A 17760-nucleotide genomic window follows, 5' to 3' on the forward strand; every position below is an offset into this window, starting at 1 on the left:
GCATTTACCCTTCTTTCAATATCTTTGTCAGCCTTCCCATCTCTCTAGAACATACTTCCTAAATACACAAACTCATCCACCTGCTCCAAGTATTCCTCATTCACAATTATATTGCACACTGTTTTCTCTCTCTTTGTTTATACGCATTTTTAAATAATACTAAAAAGGTTTTTACATGAAAAGTGATACTCGACACCAAAGATATTAGAAGAACGAGATGTGCTATGCGCAGTTCGTACTGAGTGGAATTGTTTTGCCGAGTGTCGCCGGTTTTGTTCACCAATACTACTGCACACCTTCGCTTGCGCTAAGGTATCCGCACTAATACATAGAACAGATTTCTGTGCGTACACGTCCCAATACCGTTCAAAGTACCCTAATTAGGTAGTACTCCGGCTACGGTCCGGCGGCCAACATAGCATATCTCGTTCTTCTAATATCTTTGCTCGACACAATGTACATAAGAGAATATCTGTATTATACAAAAAAATAATAATAGTATGTAAATATAATCTATTATAAATAAGGTACAAAATAGATTTATGAATACACGAATATAAAACTGTGATTACGAGTAAAATGGGAAAATAATGAAAAATAAAAATCTCATATGTATAGATTACGCTTAATTCTATAAACTTCACTCCCCATAAAATCCCGACTTGGGAATGTTGTGCAGTTTTTTTTTTTAATTTTTAATGTGAAGCCGCACAAGAGTCCCAACTGCTCCAACCGTCTGGAGCCAGTGATACTATGGCATTCCCAATTGATGATTTCATACATACATTTTTAAATGTTTTACGATTATTTTTTAAAATATCTTAATTTGCCACATTATACAATAAAACAAAAAAAATGGGTGTGTCAAGCCTACGCAAGACAGAAGTGAAACTTCTAGTATTCTTCTCTCTCTCTCTTTTCATTTCATTCTCTCTTTTTTTCTGTCTATTGACATATTTATAAGTAGCATGTGATAAAAAAAATTAAAAGTTATAAAAAAAGAAAAAAAAAATTAGTTAAAGCGGGGATCGAACCTCGGTTCTTCACGACCACAGTCGTGCGCTCTGCCTGTAGACAGCGAAGATGAGTTAGGAGAGTGAGTTAAACTAGGTATATAATATTTACACCTTGCTAATGTTTTCAGTATTATTAGGGCTTTTTTATACTAATTTTCATATATTTATTGGCAGGTAGAGTAGAAATTAATATTGTTTAGCGTTTGCCAACGACCATACCATGTTGAACACACCGGTTCTCGTCCGATCACCGAAGTTAAGCAACATTGGGCGCGGTCAGTACTTGGATGGGTGACCGCTTGGGAACACCGCGTGCCGTTGGCCTATTTTTTATTTTAATTTCATGTTTTTTTTATTTTTTTATCATTACTATAATTAATAATATCATAAAATTCTTTAACTTTTCAAGTATGCTACAGGCCTAAAATATTACTTAGTGGATTGATATTATGGTCAACCATTGAAAAAAAAAATTCCTACAAACTTATTAATGTAATTACGATCTTTTTCAAGCGCGTATGTAATGATTATTTTTATCAACCTCGCACACACCTTGCTAATTTTTTCAATATTATTAGGGCTTTTTTATACTAATTTTCATATATTTATTGGCAGGTAGAATAGAAATTAATATTGTTTAACTTTTGCCAACGACCATACCATTTTGAACACACCGGTTCTCGTCCGATCACCGAAGTTAAGCAACATTGGGCGCGGTCAGTACTTGGATGGGTGACCGCTTGGGAACACCGCGTGCCGTTGGCCCATTTTTTATTTTAATTTTATGTTTTTTTTCATTTTTTTATCGTTAACATCATAAAAAATTTTATATCATTCTTTAACTTTTCAATTATGCTACAGGCCTAAAATATTACTTAGTGGATTGATATTATGGTCAACCATTAAAAAAAAAAATTCCTTAAAAACAAAAAAATAATATTCCATGGCCGAGAATCGAACTCGGATCAACTGCTTCGAAAGCAACTATGCTGACCATTACACCACCAACGCCAGTTGTCGAGATGAGCTAAGAAGCATTTATATTTTACTTCAAAACTTTTACTACATCAAATGAACTTTAATCGGTCCCGCATTTTCGTTTCGGTCATGAGTTGGTTTTACTCCTCGAAATTGCATGACGCGCGTAAAGAAGTTTCACTTCAATAACCGAAAATGGGTTCGTAAGTAGGAGATTTTGAACTTTAAAGCAGTTTTCATAGGCCTGATACATTCTTTTTTATCGGCATATTAAAGTGCTTATCCAAAAAAACACTTTATTATTTCTAAGGCCAAGTTGTGTTCTACTTACAGTATTTAATTAAAGCATGTAAAACATAACTAAGTGATTAAAATTTCATACCAAAATACACGTTTTTGTTTTTCTATGTAGTGCATCGCCTTAAGCATTACAAAAACCTCCATCCTTGGGGATGTTTTGTGGAGAGGTAAATAAAACTTTATTGTTCTAATTAAAAACTGTTCTACATAGAGCTTTGTTTTGTAATTGTCTGCGAAATCACGTAGAACGTGAACATATGTAGCTGCTCCCATCCGTTTGTGTGGTGTATGTTGTGAATCTGAAGGTAGTGTGGAGGGGAAAGAGATGGGGAAGAGAAAGGTAGGGGTGTACTTGGCTATTCAGATCTGATAGTTAGGTTTAAAATCAATTTCTGGCAAAACGTCACTTAGAACCATCGCTTTTGAAAGGAAAACATTTCAGAATTAGATTACAAACCGCCCTGCATTTGCTTGTAAAACTATAAATTCTTGTCTTTTTATAATAGGTGTAATAAAATAGACCTTGTGCAGATTCCTGGATTCACATAAAGAGGAAGTAGTCAAAAGTCACAAGGTGACTGCCATTTTGAACGGTCAGGTCGGTAGGTTGGCAATAAGCTGCATATTATTAGAAAGGATGAAATATTAACTACTACGTTTAGTTACAACCCTTAAGCAAGTACTCTCACAACCCGACGACCTCATGAAAAGAGCTCCTGTGTAGAGCTAACGTAAAAAAATGGTAGGTATTTCCAATATGTTTATGTTATTTTGATATCTTGCTGACTGCTAATGACTATACAATATTGAACACCGTAGTCTCCACTGCTTCTAACCGCCTATAGCCATTTGTTAAATGTAACACAGCACAAGAGTCCCAACTGCTCCTAACCATTAGGATTCAGTGAGATTATGACATCCCCGATTTGGTATCCTTATGTTGCGAGGCTGAAGGTAATGGGTAGAGGAAGGAGATGGCCAAGAGAAAGGTGGGGAAGTACTTGGCAATTCAGACCTTTTCGGCAAACATGGCTAAAGCCATGTCATGTTCTTAAAGGTGATCTCTGACAAGGCCGATACTGAGATTATCTTCCTCTCTGAAGCGTACCATAAATATAGTAACAACATTAAATTAATTAATTGTGAAGCATCACAAATGAATCAAATATAATTTAGTTGAACAAACGTATTTAACTTTATTCAAGTTATAATTTATTAATATTAATAGAGAAACATCAATGTTATCATGTCCGCAATGAAAGTTTTGTGGTGTTTGTTAAACTAATAAATTAATTTACCTCATATACCACATGGAAAACCTTAGTTTTGGACAATTAACATCAATTTATAAAATTAGTTTTTATACATCTTCAGGGTAGTGTTTTTATAATTCTATAATAAACCATAACCGAAACTAGTTGACACAATGTAAAAATTATGATTAATTGGTTGACTTCTATATAATTGGTAAATTGCAATAACTTGTATGATATTATAATTCAATACAAAGTTGTTGCAATCTTTCTAAGCTAATTAAGTCATTTTATTCTATGTATTAGGACAATTCGAAATACAATATGTAGGCCATATTATTTTATATACCGACAATGTTTTAAAAGCAAAAGATAAAAACGAAAACATTGAGAGCCTGAAAAAACAAAAGGTTAAAAAAATCTATCTATAAAAACTAACAATATTTATTGATGAAAATGAAATAAAAGAAGATTTAAATAATTATGTTGTTTTATAAAAGTAGCATACATAAAAATTGTAGTTCATTTCCAAATAATAAAAAAAAGTCAAAATATAAAATATAGTAAAAGTAGTCGTTTTTGTAGATAAAATTTTACATTTATTCGAAATTTACTGTACATTTTTCACCAAAATCCTCTTGCAAACATATTTTTTTGAAACTCCGGCCTTCTTCCTTGCGCGGCTCTTCCTGCAGGCCTCGTTGTTTTTGTCCCTTCTTGCCTGCTCCTCCGGAGTCCTCTCTTTCGAGTGATAGAATCGGGCCATCTTGGGGTGATAATCCAACGTAGTCACTCGTCCTCCTATTTTGAAGACTATCGTTTTGTCTTCGGGATTTTTTATCACTTTCTCCGCGATTGTCAAATAGTCTTCTTCAACGTCGATCGCCGCTTCGATCGATTCTTCCTGTAAAATAATATTGTCCTTCAAATCGACGTGAGGTTCTTCCTTTGTGATCGGTTCATCTTGTTCCTCATCACACAATATTGATTCTTTCTTTGGTGTATTTTCTTCCTTCAAATCGACGAGAAATTCTACCTTTGTGTCGTTTACCGCCACGATAAGCTCTGATTCGTTCTTTGTGGTAGGTGAACTAGTTGACTCCGCTTCAGGCGTTAATTCTTTCTTAGTGATGGGTCCATCATCTTCTCTCAGATCTGGCGTTGATATCTTCACGATTTGTGTGTCGTCTTCTGTACTTTTTTCTATTATAACTGATTTTGGAGCAACACACGACTCTATGTTTTCACAAGTTGTATCCTTGACATCTGGTTGGGAATTCTCTTTTTTTCCTAGCTCCGCGGGACAAAGCGACGGAATGTTCGGACACACTCTTCGCAGTCCGAAATTGGCCAAGAACTCTTCTTGTGCCGTCATTGGCTCTTGAACTTCTTTCTGTTGAACTTCTTGAACAGCATCCTGCAGCAGCCGGCGGCGGGGCCTCAAAACCCGGGTTCTGCTGTTCACCAGGTTTGACACCGGCTGCGCAATTTGGCGTATTGCCATCGATCTGTAGGTATACTTATGATTCATAGCTTTAATCACAGAATTAACGCCGGTAAGTTTTGATGTTTTGTGCGGAATTAAAAACTTGAACAAATATTTACTGTACAGATTTGATAGCACTTTTTGATGACAAAACTCAGTTTAACTGGACTTGAGTTTGACTTGATAAATTAGGACACACTTAGATGTTAACTCTCACAAGTTTAAATCGGTATTGATTGATCGACCAACTAAATTTCACCTTTTATACCCTTGATCCCTTTCGTTAATGAGGTAATTAGCGTTGCTATTGGTTAGTGGGTGACTCAGGAGCATTTGTTTATTTATTTGGTAAATTTAAAGATAAAAATGCACCTAGGAACCGATATTCCATATAATTCGGTAATTCCTGTTTTTGACACAAAAGTAATTATCACGATTTTCGAACTCTCTGCCGATGTACTAATTGCACCCTTTACTTGGGAAATTCGTGGAATACCTACAACTTATTTAACTGTTGCTAAGGTCGCGATAATGGTGTGATATAACTGCATTCGAAGATAAATGCATAGCTTTACAGTTTGTTTACCTATTTTAAATGGCCTTTCTAATTCATTTGTTATTAGATCTTCAGCTACGAATCCGGAGATCGCGGATTAAAACCCTGGCGTACATGAGTTTCATACTTTATTAATTTAAAATAATATTTCTTTTGTATGCTTCAAAGTGGTAGATACTTTCAGTATCGCCCCGTTGAAACACCAACATTCGAAATTGAAACGTTACTTGATATTGGTTTTGTGACTATATCTGAATATCCCGGTAACTACTTGCTATACCTTCCCCTCCTCCTTACTACCTTTAACTTCACAACATACCCCAATGAATGACGATATAGTCTCACTAGCTCCACACGGTTGGGAGCAGTTGGGACTTTTGTGCGATACTCGATATTTTTAAGCGCATTTTTTCCACCCATTAAAAAGTACTAAATATGGTTATTTTATATTTCTGACTGGGATTTATATCAATATTTCGCTTATCCATTATTCCAGAGAGTTCTTTGTGGAAATTAAGTGAGTAGTTATGTTCGGTGAGTTATACCTGAACAGTCAAGATTAATACAAAGGGAAAAAAATATATGTTAGTTCCGCACAAGAGTACCAACTGCTCACAACCGTCTGGAGCTAAACAAAAAATTTATTGGAGATATCAACCGTAACACTTTTGATACATGGCATCTCAGATGAATTGCCCAATATAAATTTCAGGTTGTTAATAAGCTCGCGAAAATAATTTTAAATTGAGCTCAACTGATTTAAAAAAATTCAAATTGATTTATTACTAACTTGTGTTTACCGCTCAGTTTTGCCTTAGTTAAAGAACACATATTTTTTATAATAAAAAAACAACATGGAACAAACTGAATAATGCTTAATTTTTGGGGAAACGGACCCACATTTTATATGCGGTAAAAAAACAATGTTAAAACAAAGCAGTGGTAGATACTCTCAGTATTGCTTTGTTCAATGACCACCATTCAGATGCGAAACGTTGCTTCAAATGGCTTTAGCTCTGATTAGACTGAGAATTGACTCAGCATGCCCACATTGCGTCTGTGCATCAGAGATGGCAATTGGTCTATTAACAATGGATTTTCAGATCAATGGATCAGATGGACCGCCACTTTGTACAAAATCAAGTAGGTTTATCTTATATAAGTATTATTGGGCCCCAGCCCAGAGGTGGCTCCCAAATTCAATTATTCGGCGTACTTGAGATTTGGAAAAGATTAGCAACTGGTTACAATTGAAGAATATGCTAGCCCTATCTATACAAGACGCCCAGTTTCTTGGAAGCCAGATGTACTTGAGCCCATATACTTGAGCCACTCTGATATACTCGTACTTACCCCGAGCGTTTCAAATGGAAAATTATTTTATAAACGAGTTATTTGTATTAAATATTAAACTCACCCCAGGTAACGGAATACTTATTTGTCTCCAACCTCTCACCTCCTGTCTCTCCTAATCCATCTAGTAAAGGTACTATAACTTGTCTGCTTCCAGAGAGCAATCCTTCTATCTGTCCCTGGATAAAATTAATGCATTTTCAGTAAAGTTTTTAACTTTCTTTCAACTCCGACTGAGCGGTCTTATACATGACAAATGATAAACAAGATTGAAAGCAGCTTATTTCAAATTATTAGTTAAAACCTACAATATAATCATTCTAAATTAGACTGTTTTAGTATATCTTTCATGAGAACGTTAATCTTAAAATCCTTTATCTCTATCAACGTTTGCTTATTTTCTTTCGAAATGAACAGTATATTTATGCATCGCTTTAATTATCGAAAATTATTATTTCTGTTCTGGGTCTTGACCTCAGATTGTTTTGAATTTAATGTCATTTTTAAAACTGTGCTGATTGTGTCAAGAATTAAACGATAAAGTGACTCTCCATTATGAAAGATTTTTAGCAGAAATTTAATTTTAAATTGAATTTTCAAGTATACAGACTATCCGTTGATTTTTGCCTGGTCTGCGCTAGTATCACATACAGAAGAGTATCTGTAGCAGCGTAGATTTGTTTCTTTTTTCAACATTTTTAATCTGAAAATGATGTACATTAACTCAAAAATAGTCAGTAATTACCTGAAATTAACACCCTTTAAATCAGAACTTTGATATTTCTTGATGAAATTTTGCACGTTATATATTCAAAATAAGGATAAATTTTACTGCAGACTAAATTTAATTTAGTAAAAAAAAAATCTGTGTGTAAAGCCCAGGCAACGCCGGGGACTGGGTCTAGTTTAAAATAAAACAGATTAAATACGAAACTGACTCAATTTACTGTTTATATTTTTAATTTATTCAAATATTTTATTGCACTTTGGAATTAACGATAATGTCACTAATCCGCACTGGCAGAGAGATGAGTCACCCATATTCCCGAAAGAGGGTTTAATTTCAACTTATAAACATGTCATTACCGCTGTATTGGTCATTGTAAATATTTTCTTTGAAACATTTTAGTGAATATTTTAATTACTTTACTAACTGAGATAATTCATGCAATAAAACTAACACATTAATAATTATGGGATAATTTGACTAGCACCGTTTTAATGAAAAATCACCTCAAAGGCTTCGTACAATTTATAATGAGTTTCAAAGCTCAATCTGATTTTATGATTTACATACAGATGAGGAAAACATACTAACATAACAGGTAATATCACAAACAGATAAGCACACTTTTATTAAAAAGTTTACGACTTTTCACGCGGTGACCATAATTAGACAAAACACCGGACATTGATTTTACATTTGATATTTTACACCTCATTGCACATTATACTTATCAAGGTATAAAACTCCCAAATAAAATCAAATATGAAAAATAATATTAAGCCCACAATCACAACTAGAACAATCAACTAGAACAATCAAACAACAATCATCAACTAGAACAATCAAATCACAACTACCACAATCACAATCACAACTAGAACAATCAACTAGAACAATCAAACAACAATCATCAACTAGAACAATCAAATCACAACTACCACAATCACAATCACAACTAGAACAATCAACTAGAACAATCAAACAACAATCATCAACTAGAACAATCAAATCACAACTACCACAATCACAATCACAACTAGAACAATCAACTAGAACAATCAAACAACAATCATCAACTAGAACAATCAAATCACAACTACCACAATCACAATCACAACTAGAACAATCAACTAGAACAATCAAACAACAATCATCAACTAGAACAATCAAATCACAACTACCACAATCACAATCACAACTAGAACAATCGACTAGAACAATCAAACAACAATCATCAACTAGAACAATCAAATCACAACTACCACAATCACAATCACAACTAGAACAATCAACTAGAACAATCAAACAACAATCATTAACTAGAACAATCAAATCACAACTACCACAATCACAATCACAACTAGAACAATCAACTAGAACAATCAAACAACAATCATCAACTAGAACAATCAAATCACAACTACCACAATCACAATCACAACTAGAACAATCAACTAGAACAATCAAACAACAATCATCAACTAGAACAATCAAATCACAACTACCACAATCACAATCACAACTAGAACAATCAACTAGAACAATCAAACAACAATCATCAACTAGAACAATCAAATCACAACTACCACAATCACAATCACAACTAGAACAATCGACTAGAACAATCAAACAACAATCATCAACTAGAACAATCAAATCACAACTACCACAATCACAATCACAACTAGAACAATCAACTAGAACAATCAAACAACAATCATCAACTAGAACAATCAAATCACAACTACCACAATCACAATCACAACTAGAACAATCAACTAGAACAATCAAATCACAACTACCACAATCACAATCACAACTAGAACAATCAACTAGAACAATCAAACAACAATCATCAACTAGAACAATCAAATCACAACTACCACAATCACAATCACAACTAGAACAATCAACTAGAACAATCAAACAACAATCATCAACTAGAACAATCAAATCACAACTACCACAATCACAATCACAACTAGAACAATCAACTAGAACAATCAAACAACAATCATCAACTAGAACAATCAAATCACAACTACCACAATCACAATCACAACTAGAACAATCAACTAGAACAATCAAACAACAATCATCAACTAGAACAATCAAATCACAACTACCACAATCACAATCACAACTAGAACAATCGACTAGAACAATCAAACAACAATCATCAACTAGAACAATCAAATCACAACTACCACAATCACAATCACAACTAGAACAATCAACTAGAACAATCAAACAACAATCATCAACTAGAACAATCAAATCACAACTACCACAATCACAATCACAACTAGAACAATCAACTAGAACAATCAAATCACAACTACCACAATCACAATCACAACTAGAACAATCAACTAGAACAATCAAACAACAATCATCAACTAGAACAATCAAATCACAACTACCACAATCACAATCACAACTAGAACAATCAACTAGAACAATCAAACAACAATCATCAACTAGAACAATCAAATCACAACTACCACAATCACAATCACAACTAGAACAATCAACTAGAACAATCAAACAACAATCATCAACTAGAACAATCAAATCACAACTACCACAATCACAATCACAACTAGAACAATCAACTAGAACAATCAAATCACAACTACCACAATCACAATCACAACTAGAACAATCAACTAGAACAATCAAACAACAATCATCAACTAGAACAATCAAATCACAACTACCACAATCACAATCACAACTAGAACAATCAACTAGAACAATCAAACAACAATCATCAACTAGAACAATCAAATCACAACTACCACAATCACAATCACAACTAGAACAATCAACTAGAACAATCAAACAACAATCATCAACTAGAACAATCAAATCACAACTACCACAATCACAATCACAACTAGAACAATCAACTAGAACAATCAAATCACAACTACCACAATCACAATCACAACTAGAACAATCAACTAGAACAATCAAACAACAATCATCAACTAGAACAATTAAATCACAACTACCACAATCACAATCACAACTAGAACAATTACTTCATCAACCCAATAATAATAACAAGTTTTAATTTCATAGATCGATTTTTTACACATCTTTTGATTACATGTACATATTAGTAGTAATTGATCAAATGCATTTTTTCATATAAAATACCTTTATATAATTAATTATTTAATTTCATCATTAATTAACCAAAAAAATATATAAATTTTTATTTTTTAACATATCCTCTTGAAATATTATATCAGCATTTTGAACTAACAATAGCTTATTGACGCAATTTATTATGTACCTTCTCTTGCAATATCATCAGCTTTACTTTGTTCAAACCGAATAGAATAGCTTCATGTACTTACCACCTACCACCTTATTATTAATCAAAATGTAATAATATTATTTTCATTTTACTACATCCATATTCTTAAATTTATTTACATTTACTGTGTATCTAATTTAGTAACTGCTATATTGGTCTATTTTGATTATCTATACTTTTGTTATCATGCTACATAAATTTTGTTTATTTATTACTTTATAAATAAAAACATTCTTTCTTTTCTTTACCTTATGTATACTGTAATGAGAATACTCCTCAACTCCAACACGAGAAACATTTTTCTCCATTGAATTGGGTAGTTACGAATAAGAAAACATTTCATTGAAATTAGTTTTTAGAAAAATATGTTTTTCTTCTGTAAATCTAGCATGTGTATGTATTTCAAATAAAAAAAATGCATAATGAACCTTTCGGTAGACTTTAAAAAAAATATAATTTTTTAAGTAAATTATTTTGATGTATCTTTACTAGGTGTAGCCAGCGTTATCAATGTAAGCGCACGAAAATATTTTTTTATAAATATAATATGCAAGTACAAAATATAAAAAAAGCTTTTATAAGAGACTTTCTTTTATAGTATTTAATAATTAAAAAAATGCCGCACATTTTTTATATGATTTTCACTTTTGTATTTGTATGAACGAAGTAGAATCTTGGTAACGGAAATTTACCCAATTTCCGACGTATGATCGAGTCGAAACTCGGCAGATAAACTCATTGTCGACTTACAATGCATTCTGTAGATCATGTTTTCTCTGAAATTGTATAACTTTTATAAATTGTATGAATTTGTATTAAATGTAAGTCCAACCCAATTGGGTTTGGCTCAATTGTTGACTCGGTTGACAGTTCTTGGAGAGGAATCCTCAGTAAAACATATTATTTTTAAATTTCACCTGGGGAGGAAGGTTCAATCCTCAGTCAAACCAAAAAAGGTGCATAGTTTTTTTTTGACCTCATTACTTTTATTTAAATTCTACCGGTTTCGGAAGAACCCTTCCTCCATCAGGAGAGTATTAACAAATGTTTTTAATATTCTGTTGATAAAGGAAGGGTTCTTCCGAAACCGGTGGAGTTTGAATAAAATTAAAGTGATGAAAAAAAATTGTTTTTTATTGTAAATAATGACGAGCCACACATATGAGAATACGCGAAATAAAGTAATGATTTTTTCTCTACCTACTATACAAATATGATGAAATATTACCTTTTTTATTTTAAAACTTAAATTTAAATTGTGTGAAATTTCAAATAAAGTGACCATATCTGAAATGATGGGTCCTTCCCCGAATACATTTGTTCCATCTCCTTCCCCTCCCCACTAACTGCAGAAGGTTGGGAGCAGTTGTGCGGTAGTATCTGATAGTATTATTGTCCTAGCGTCTGGACGATGTAGGCCCTCTGATTGGTCAAATTTAAATTGTTTGTTTCGGTTAAATTCCGCTAACTTCAAAATTATGACCCGATTTAATACTAAAATAGGATCCGCAGATTTCTTCAAAAGCATCTTTTCTGCTCAAATAATTTTTAGATAATATCGAAGAAAATATGTTTTAGAAAGTTCACAATGCATTGGATTAATTACATTACAGTAAAAATTATCCACAATTACGTTTTATATATTTGACGTCTGTCAAGAATCAGACATTCCAGGGTTCCTTAAAAATGTCAATCCCTCCTTTACCGGCCGCTGGAGTAGTTTTGCTATTGGCCGATAGAGCGCATAAGAGCGATATACAAATACGTACAATTTCATTTATTCAAACAACGGTAATTATTTACGTGAAACTACAGTTTTAATACGCATTTACAAATAAAACAAACATTTGATTCAACTTAATGACAATAAACAACAAGTCTTTGCATGTACGATTTTGAAAAATATTGATATTTAATATTATTTACGTAAATAATAATTTCGCACTATTTGACAGAACACCGACATGAAGTTAACAATACGCGGAAGTATAGGCACTGCCAACTCAATAAAATAACATGAAAGACAATCGGAAGATAGAAACGCTTCGTTGATTGTAAAATTAGTCAACAAATCTCTAATCTGACATGTACTTATATGTATAAAACAATCATTTTGCCAGGTATATAATATACATTATATTAAGGTATTATTCGGAATCGCTGGACATAATTCTTCGGATTTACCTTAATTAATATAAAAGGAATCTGAATGCATTTGGGAATTTTTTAATTTTAGCATTTTAATTTTTAATTACGTAAAATTAAAATTCGCTTTCGTTGTATTGGATGACAGCCGGAATAATTTCTATTGATGATATTTTCTTTTTTTGGTATTCCTGATATGAGTGGCTAGAATTTTTACCATTTACTCTATGCAAATACTAGGTAGGTGGTACTATTTTAGCCAAGCTCGAAAAATAAAATAAAGGTATTTTGGTTTCTTTTACAAGTAAGGAAATATTTAAAAAAAGGTTATTATAGGTTAGGATAGGTTAGGTTGGGTTATGCTAGGTTAGGTTAGGTTAGGTTGGATTAGTATAGTTCAAGTTAGTTTATAGGTTAGGTTAGATTAAGTTGGATTATTATAGGTTAGGATTAGTCAGGTTATGTTAGGTTAGGTAACGTTAGTTAGGTTATTACGGGTTAGGTTAGGTTGGGTTATTATAGGTTAGGTTGGATTTTTATAGGTTAGGCTGGATTATTGTAGGTTAGGTTAGGTTATTATAGGTGAGGTTAAATAAAATAATAATGATAATAATAGCGAAATAAATCATTTGTGTTTTTTAAGTAGGCACTATTTTGCCGGAATATTGTATTACATTATAACTTTTTAATTTACGTTTTTCAATTGTCTCTAGCCGTTCATTTCAGGAATACCGACAAAAGAAAATGTTATCAACATAAATTATTCAGGCTGTCATCCCATACAGCGAAAGCGAATTTTCATTTTACGTAATTAAAAATTAAAAAGCTAAAATTAAAAATTTCCCAAATGCTGTTCGATTCCTTTTATAGTAATTAAGGTAAATCAGAAGGTATTATTTAAAAATATTTCGTATTTTTCCGTGTCCAGCGATTCCGAATAATTACCTATATTAATTTACATTTAGCCATTTAGGCAATTATTCGGGAAAGGTAAAGTTTTAGCCGAACAACTGTCATTCTTATATGCCTAAACTCCTTCCTGTTCCGTGATTTAACAATATATACTCACCCTCTCTCTGTGAATGACCTAATATCTACCTATTAAATATAATTGTTGTTAGTATCACTTAAACTGGGCGAAGCCCAACCAAGTGCCGCCCGAAGGGCCTAGCAGAAAAAAACCCGCGGAGCGGGTTTTTAACTGCTAGTTATTTATTAATCTGTAACTGAAACTTTTAATCAAGTTTTGTTACTTTTGATACTTTAAAACAAGCTTTTGCTGCAATATAACATTTCCCTTATTTTATCGTCAACTTACAGACAATATCGAGATGTACTGTTTTATACTGATAATTTTTATTTCAAAATATAGGTAAAACCAAAATAGTTGACAACGTGAAAAGCAAAAGGGTGTAATAAAAAATAACTAAAATTCGGTTATAGTTTCCATATATAGGAATAAATTTGTTTAGTTAAAGTAAAAAAAAATATGGTCTATTTATAAAAAAAATTAATAAATCGTTATTCAGGTTCTGTGTCTTGAACTCGGATTTGTTTTGAATTTGATTGTCATTTTTAAAACTGAGCTGATTTTGCCAAGAATTCAAAAAACAATAAAGTGCCTTTTATGATGAAATATTTTTAACAGAAATTTATTTTAACTGTCATTTTCAAAATTGAAACTGATATTTCAAGAATGAAACACAATCCATCGATATTTCGCCGGTCTGCGCTAGTATCACAAAAGAGTGTCTGTGACGGCGAGGCTTTATTTAATCAACAGTTTTATTCCGAAAATGATGAACATGAACTAAAAATAGGAAAAATACCATTAATCACCCGAAATGAAACTTTACGCATTTCACATTCAGAATAAGGGGAAATTTTACATCAAATCTAAATATAATTTATTTTTAAAAAATCTGTGTAAAGCACAGGCACCGCCGTAAACTTAATTTATATTAAAATAAAATGAATAAAAAAAAACAAATACAAAACTGACTCAAAATGCATATTAAGATTTTTTAAATATATTATTGAACTATGGAACCATAATGACATTAATCCGCACTTGCAGAGATGAGTCACCAATATTCCCGAAAGAAGGTGTAGTTTCAATTTTTGATTACCAAGTCATTACTGCTGTACTGGTCATTGTAAAGGTCTTTGTGGATATTTTCATTGCTTCCTTACTGAGATAATTCATGGAATATAACTTACACGGATAATTTGCATAGCGCCGTTTTAAAGAAAAATCACCTCAAAGGCACTGTACAGTTAATAATGAGTTCCAAGGCTAAATCTGATTTTATAATTTAACAGAAACATAAATCATACTTAACTCACAGATAACATCACTATCAGATAAACATACTTTCGAACTGGCAGATGAAGGGTCACAACAGTCAGAATGCTTTCGAAATGAGATCCCTGAGGCGTATGTGTGATAAATCCATGTATGATCATGTGAAAAATATGGTGATCCGCAAAGAATGCAAGGCTGATGTAAGCCTAATGAGTAAGATAAAGAAAAGGACGCTTTGATGGAAATGCAGAGAGATTGCCAAATATAAGATTATTATTCGGTTTTTATGACTTTCGACTCAACTTTGGAAACTGTTTGTGTGCTAATTATATTTATAAATAATATTTTTTCACAGTAAATGTGATGGAATACGTAATGTGCTTAAAAAATATATGAAATTTTAGTAAAGATCCAAACCAAGAGTTTTATATGTTGGGTTGAAACTAAGTTTGGTTGTGGTTCAGATGGTTTGGGCTTTTTGGCACAGATGGCAGTTTATCATTGTTTCTCCCTCCAACAGACTGAGATTAATAAAACGCATTGTAACGCCATTGTTGATCTCTTCTGCAATTTAACTTCTCAAAAAGTAACATCTCAGTCCGTTGGGAGGACATTTAAAACAATTAGACATGTGGCTAAACGGATTGGACAATATTTCTAAAAATATAGCCGAATTACACGATTTGTAAAGAAATAACAATTAAAATCGCGTGTGATTTTTGAACCAGCAATTTGGAGCATCAAGAAAGAAGATATATGAAGAAAGAACACTACAGCAGAAAGGGCAAGTGACTATACCATATTCCTAAATTCCTTTGGCTGAAGAGCAAGATTTGATGAACGTACATAACAGTTTTTTTTTGTTTTTTAAATTAAAAACGGATTGATTGTTGCAAGTTTTATAGGATTGATTCATACCTGATATAAAAGAGACATTTTGGTAGACAATAAGATTTATTGTTACAACAGTGTCATAAATACGAAAGATGTTGAAATAATATACAGTATTTTTTAATTTCCTTTTCTTAAAATAACCCAGTCGGTTTATTTATAGAAAAACTTCGTTATTCTATTTAAATTGACCGCGCGACTGTCGAGTAGATCTCTAGTTTTCCACGCAGGCGCAGTTCGAATGAATATTACTAAAATTTACTTTAGATTTATTTATATGCAGTTTGTGTTGGATTGTATTCTATCATATTAAATATTCAAATTTAATCCCAAGGAGTTCTGTGAACAGAAACAGTGAACGTGAAGTGATTAGGATTGCAAGTGAAATAATTTGAATTGATTTGTGAGTATCATATTCTGTTAGAAATTGACCTAAAACGTTTAACACCTCAACGCGGAGTGTTTAAAGCTAAGCTAACTCGTTTTAAAGATTATTTGCAATTTGCCCAAATTCAATGAGAACCGTGCAAATTGGTTAAATTTCAGGGATACCTTTATAGCATTGGTTGGCAATAACTCATCTTTTGAGAAAATGCAGAAATTCTACTATTCAAAATCTTGTTTGCAGGAAGATGCTGCAAAATTAATTATTTTTTTACCTACCCACCAAGATAATAACTATAAAAGAAATATTAACAGATAGATTTCAAAACTCTGAATTAATAATCTATAAACGTGTGAATGCTTTATTTAAATTACCGGAGATAAAATATCAAAATCACGTAGCATTAAGAAACCTGTTAGATGAAGCTCAATTAAATTTAACATCGTTGAACAATTTAGTTTGCTGTCTCACTAACTGGATAATGACACCAGGGCTCACTGGGAAACATATTCATCTCTAGATAATCTTCCTACGTTAGCTGATTTTTTTAAATGTTTATCGGATCGCGTCCAGGTATTAGAATTCTCAGCACCAGTTAGCCAGGGAAAAACATTTCCATTCACTTTTAAGAAAGAGGCTATTGTTTCATTTGCACCACAAAAATGTAAATGTATAATTTGCAAGGGAGATCAGAAAATCAATAATTGCAATTTTTTTTATTCTAAATACAAAGGAAAAAATAGCAAGAATACATAACTTGGGAGCATATTTAAAATGTTTGTTTGTGGGTCACAAATTAAAAGATTGTAGAAGTAAATATTATTGTCGCCATTGTAACAGCGGGTCTCCCAATATTTTGTTACATATCAAACGAAGATTTGAATTCCCAAGCGCATGATACAGCTTCAACGCCTAAAAAGATAGCTTAGTATCTAATCATGCAGCAAAGGTATCAAATAAATTTATTTTATTGTCAACAGCAGTAATTAATGTGCGAAATAATAACGGTAATTTAGTTCAAGCTAGAGTGTTATTAG

General features: G+C 32.3%; 2 non-coding genes across 2 annotated transcripts; both read left to right on the forward strand.

Annotated features, from left to right (window-relative positions):
- The first annotated feature begins 1221 nt into the window (after positions 1-1221).
- On the forward strand, positions 1222-1340 carry LOC149426064 (5S ribosomal RNA). The gene has a single exon (XR_016304673.1). It is a non-coding gene; the product is annotated as a 5S ribosomal RNA (ribosomal RNA).
- A 322-nt stretch (positions 1341-1662) lies between these two features.
- Positions 1663-1781, forward strand: LOC149426065 (5S ribosomal RNA). The gene has a single exon (XR_016304695.1). It is a non-coding gene; the product is annotated as a 5S ribosomal RNA (ribosomal RNA).
- The last annotated feature ends 15979 nt before the right edge of the window (positions 1782-17760 follow it).

Source organism: Hesperophylax consimilis, chromosome 2 (assembly GCF_061612785.1).
Source record: "Hesperophylax consimilis isolate HC1 chromosome 2, BYU_Hcon_1.0, whole genome shotgun sequence".
In the NCBI taxonomy this organism is placed as follows: domain Eukaryota; kingdom Metazoa; phylum Arthropoda; class Insecta; order Trichoptera; family Limnephilidae; genus Hesperophylax; species Hesperophylax consimilis.